General features: G+C 33.4%; 1 long non-coding RNA gene across 1 annotated transcript; it reads left to right on the forward strand.

Annotated features, from left to right (window-relative positions):
- Positions 1-323: 323 nt before the first annotated feature.
- On the forward strand, positions 324-4,178 carry LOC121405975. The gene is made up of 3 exons (XR_005968738.1): positions 324-601; positions 3,015-3,159; positions 3,996-4,178. It is a non-coding gene; the product is annotated as an uncharacterized LOC121405975 (long non-coding RNA).
- The last annotated feature ends 1,884 nt before the right edge of the window (positions 4,179-6,062 follow it).

Here is a 6,062-nt window from a genome sequence, read left to right on the forward strand (position 1 = left end):
GAAAAGGTCGGGTACGGGAGCTTAAAATAACCCAGAAAATGAGGTAGCGTTCCCACTGCACCAACTATACTTTTAAGGTCTTCAAGTACACGTGATGTGTTATAAGATTAACATTGGACAGCACGTTAAAGAAACCTTCCGAAATAATCTACAATGTAAGAGAAAATTTATCCTTTAAATAAAAGAAGTTCCTGCAGAAGAGTCTCGAGAACACCTGTAATCTTACCAGATTGCCTAATCTACAGGAAATTGGTATTTGGTGTATGGAACCTTAGACATTTTCTTTAAGAAAACACCCTTTTCCCATTTTTTAAACAAACCTGGGCCCTGTTGCATAAAAATTTATGTCATAATGACATAAATTTCGATCGTGACATAAAATCATGCATAGCTTATGTCGTTGACATAAATTTCGTTGCATAAAAATATTTATGTATTGTTTTAGCTTATGACGCGATTTAATCATCATTACATAAACTGAATAGTCATGAACGAGCCTGTTGACATAAACTTGGCATAAGTTGTCATTTTTCAGCCGCAGGAAGCTCTTGCGAAAAAGGGTCTTCGGCTTTCTATTTGGACGGGATAGAGGCCTATTTTGGTATGTATCAAATTTTCATTGTTGTATATCGTAGATAATAGATATATCTCACGTTCTGACCAAAATTAAAAGTTTCTAAGTATGAGGAGATGTTTTAAATAAATCATTATCGCCGTCAATTTTATGTAATGATTGCTCGGATACTCTCCGGCTGCTCTTAGCCGTACAACGCCGGCAGTGCTAGCCGGAGGTTCCGGCGTCTGACAAAGACAAATAATGCATGGAATCAACAACAACAGAACAGTGTTAAATAATCTTCACGACATTGAACATTGATTTTAAGGTTCGGCGTCGGATAAACACAAATAATTCATGGGATGAACACTGACAGAAAACAGTTTTAATTAATCTTCACGACATTTTATTGGACATTTTCATTCATTGATTTGAAATTAAAGGTTTTTTAAGAGCATCACTGTTCTTCCTGGAAAGATCTATGTTAACATTACTCGTTAGGCCTAGTCTAACGTTAGACTTAGAGCCGAACTGTCTAAGATTAGACTAGAAGTCTAGACTAGACACTCTAGAGTCTATACAAAACAGCTCTGTCACTCACCGTGAGGGCCTATATAGCCCAGGCCTAAATAATTAGTTGTGCTGAGCCTATGTTCGGAGATAAAAAAAACCCCTTAAATTTAGGCATGTCACTGTCATTGTCAATGCAGGGCCAGGCCCTAGCAAGTAAAAGCTTGGCCCCTTTATTAAGTGCTAGTCTAGATCTAGATCTATTGTTATCTAGTTTTCTATCTAGGACTAGATCAAGTCTAGGGTCTAATTTAGACTTAGTCTAGCTCTAAAAAATCTAAGTTAAACTTGTCTTAGTTACTTAGGTGAGCTGAGCTGGCCCTACAATTTAGTTTAGACTCTAGTCTAGGCCTACCCTGGTTTGGGCCTTGGTCCTGGCCAGTGAATGAGGTAGTGCAGCCCTGCCCCTGGACTGAGTCTGGCTGGGGCTCCTTCCATTCATATTTTTATTAATAGATCAAAATCGAGACCTAATCTAGTTTAGCAATACAAGAGATCTAGAATAGATCTAGCTCAGGGCCCCGAAATTGTGTTTACATCATTAGCAAACTAATCATTTGTGGGGCCTATATATCATTTATATGAAACAAGTAACATTATAGATCTACTAGAACTACAAAAGTTACTTTAGATCTATTCTATGTCTAATCTTTAGCCTGACTTTTTAACTCTGACATCAAAATTCAAATACAATCTAGTATATGTGTAGGTTATAACTTAGACCTTTGTGATTGGTGTGTAATAAAGGTGATAAAATAATTTAGAAAATCCCGGGTCACCCTCTGTGTTAATGAAGAATGGAGACTACTGAACAGGAAGGGAAAGAAGGGGGGGGGGGAAGATTTACACACTGAAAATTAAGTTAAACACTGAACTGAAAAGACATGTAACTTCACGAAAAACTGATGACTATGTTGTATGTTAATATCTAATAAAGATATTAATGTACATCTATGATGGATTAATTTCTATTAATTTTCAAATCAGTGCACAAATAATATGCTTGGAGAAAAGGCATTTCAGTTACTGGTAACTACAGGATTTGGTTTCTGATCTGTGAATAAAAATAACCATGACAAATGAAATTCTCTTGATGACTGTTATTAAGAACTCCTCATAGTATATTCTATTCCTTTTACCTATTTACTGTAAAGAGGATTTCTTTTAGATCAGTTACTAGAGGGGTGCTTTTTTAGAAAACAAAAACTGGCAATTTGAAGTAAAGAAAATCCCTAATTGTATGAATAATAGAATAGGGCCTACAATTACTTATCAAAACCTATCTTCACTAGAAGTATTCATACATTGAGTGTGTAAATCATTTTTCTAACATAAAAAAATGAAGCCTAAATGAATCACTTGTACTTTCCTTAGTAAGTGATAAAAGGTTAAAAAAGTTGCTTTGTTATTGTTTGCACCCATAAAGTTCGTTTGCTCAATAAAAGGGGCAACATTCAACCTTTTAAGGTGCATAATACTTAAAGATTAAAGATGTTCAAATTTTTAACCTCAATTATATGGTTCAAATCTGCGCCCTATATGATGATTAATATAACTTATGATACACCCATAAAGGTGCACAAATGGGTATAATTGCTCTCATTAGCACCCCTTATTGTACCAACCCCTAAGGTTCAAATTTGAATCCCGATTCTTAGTATGTTCATCAAACCATTTCAAGGTTGAAAGACTAGACCTCATTTGCCTTAAAATAAAATATTCTGTATAACTGTACCAACACCCCTGTCAAATATATTTGACAAAATCTATAATGATAAAAATATATTTTTTTAAAGAAGGGACTTCAGTTGCTGTTTATACAAAATGTAAATATGAATTCATTCTCATCTGTTACTATATGAAAAATTTGGTATTCACTTTTTAACAGGTGACCCACACAAACGGTGAGAAGAGGTAAAGAGAGAAAGGGGCACAGCAACTGGAAGGAGAGGGAAGTCCAGACACTCTACCACTGTCTGCGATTGAATAAGAAATTTCTCTTTGGATCAGGGGGTCAAGCTTCTAGTATGAAGGTGAGTCTTTATATAAAGTTGTGTTTATTGAATATTCTACTTGTAAATACAAGTATACTACTGTACGGTAATATTTATTCTTGTCTAATTTATTATTCTTAAGAGCAGTTGCAAATGTGATGTCCTGTTCTAGTATTTTTTCAAATATAAATCTCTTAAAATTCATCCACATCTTGTAATAAATACATCTTAATTTTACTCACAAAAATGGATATCATGAATCTCGTGAATTTTTATAGAAATTCAAGTTTTAATTGGCAACTGAGCCCTCTTAATATTTCAATTAATGATATTATTATGGAATGCATTCACAAAAATATGTAAGAGCAACAACAATGCAACTCATCAAAGTGAAAACAAAATCTAGGAAGGCTATTGGATCCATACTATTGTAACAATTATTTTCCACTTAACTTTTGCAAGAGATTCAGATTCAGTTGATTTATATTTTTTATTAGAATCTCAACAAAGAGGCTAACAATGAGAGCTTAGAAGCATAAACGCAATTTAAGTGCATTTAAGAATAAATAGTAGTAGTAGAAGGGTATATTTTCATTTTCAAGTAACACCACATATGAAAATTTTTACAAATGACTTGATTGAAATTAAATATATTCTGACTTTAATTATAAGTATATAAAAAATGATATTCGAAAGCTATTTACCCAAGTTTTACTTAACATTCTATATTTTTTTTAATTATGTCTGTGATTGCAATCTCAAAAGGCTCTTTCATAATCTTTTAGAGATACATCATACATGTAAATGTATGTGAACACTTTACTGTTATCAAGTTGAGTTGCTAAAGTTGTTTTCACTGATTCTTCTTATTTCAGATTGTTCAAGAGTCAAGACTGTTGAAGAGGTGACGTCATGGACCTGGTAGCACCTGGCAAGGGAACTAAATTATATTACTGTTCACCCTCAAGTATCCTAAAAACGGTTTAAAAATTTGAACATTAACAAAAGTACTAATTTTCATTTTTTCAAAGATAATAATCATTATATTGACATTGTGGATATATTTTATGATTATCATAAAATTATTATAATGTAATGATGATAGGTCATAATAATACAAATGAACAATAGGTAGAAAAGAAGACAACCAAGGAGGAAGAGAAGAAGAAAAAGAAGAGGGGTGGAAGAGGAGAAAAGGAGAAGAATAAATTACAACACTGTGAGTTCCTCTTCATGATATTACAGAAATCTTCATCTCTTTTAAGTGGAAATATCTACGAATAATATAATATATAATGATATGAAAAATACATTTTATTTAAATCCATGTTCCACTTTTAATCATGTTTATAAAGTCATAGGACAGGTGACAAGATTAAATTGTTTCACAAATTTCTAGTGTGTATTTATTTTTAAAGTAATAAATTTACATAAAATGTCATTCTTTTGCTTCATCTCTTTGTTGCTTTTATTGAATCGGGGGGGGGGGGGGTGGTGTGGTCAAAATATGATTTGCCCCTCAGAACACACTTGTTTCCCTACTAAAAATAGTAATTAATATTTGTAGAAAATTGTAGGATTATTTTTATAAACTCTAAATATTGTCCCATGAATTGTCAAATTTGGAAAGTAATTGATTGAGGGCGAGAAATGAAAATGAGATAGATCTATGTAGAGATCGATGCAAAGATTACACTGTATAAGTAATAGTGAGAAAGCGGGGGCGAGGTGAATTAGAATGGGAGAAGGGAAATGAAAAAAGTTTAAATGTGAAGGAGTCATTAACAGAGATAGAGAGATGTATTGAGAATTGGTTAGATAAATTTCGTGAATGATAGTGGCCTAATCTCAGAGGGAGATAATGAAAGCGATAAAAGGATAAAGTATTTTTTTTGGGGGGGTTACATTTGATGAGAGAGAGATAGAAAGAAAATGGCCAGGTGCTCAAAGATGAATGAATATAAATGATTGGTGACTGAGGTATGGATTAAGGGATACAGGTGGTATGAACGTGTCCCAATTAAGGCACAAAGCCGTGATGAGTAGTGGCCCCTCATGTGCACTCCTCTTGGAATTTGGGCAATAAGTGAGCATATTCTAAAGTGGACCCCCCCCCATCGCCCCATCTCTAATGGCCAGTTTTTGGCACGGATTAAACCCCGTCTCTTCTTTTTTATTTAGGCTTTTTTATTTTTTATTTTTTCATGTCAAATATTTTCTTGAAGAAATTCCCCCATTGTGCTTCCACGTTTGTAACCCTCGCCGCAACTGCACTGTTCCATGACATGCTTATATAATACAAAATTGAAATTATAAAGAAAAAAATAATAATCATTGATTACAGGGATATATGCATGGTTGTCAATCGGTGTTCATGGTTTGGGGATGACTGACACAAATATTGTTCTCTGTGAAGAAGTTTTCTTTCAATTAGGGGCTTTGGAAATCTAAATTGTTATGGGGCAGACATGGCATAAAGGACGAAATTTATAAAAACTGCGAGCGAGCAAACATTTTAACTTTGTAATACAAAATCTAACTTTGTGATAGATGTTGATATGATATGAAATAGCATATATCGTATTTAATTTTTTTTCTTTTCCTTTCTTTTGTCAGACCAAATTTTTCATGATAATGCTACCTTTCTTTCTCCAACGAGACTATTAACTAAGCCTAATAATGCAAGCGGGAAGCTGCATCTGAGATTTTCGAAAAGAATTGGATGACCTATAAATTATCAATTTTGATGACCTTTCATATTTCCTTTTTCTTTCCTCTTTTAAATTACAATTCGTATTTCCTCTAGGCCTACCATTTTAGACTATGAACCTGAATAAAGAAAATTAACAAAGAAAAGGCGATATTAAAAAGGATGATGAAATGAACGAGGCACGTCCTATATGCACTTTGTTGCGGGGAAGGAAAATTAAACTAGAACTATC

Source organism: Lytechinus variegatus, chromosome 1 (genome assembly GCF_018143015.1).
Source record: "Lytechinus variegatus isolate NC3 chromosome 1, Lvar_3.0, whole genome shotgun sequence".
Lineage (NCBI taxonomy): Eukaryota > Metazoa > Echinodermata > Echinoidea > Temnopleuroida > Toxopneustidae > Lytechinus > Lytechinus variegatus.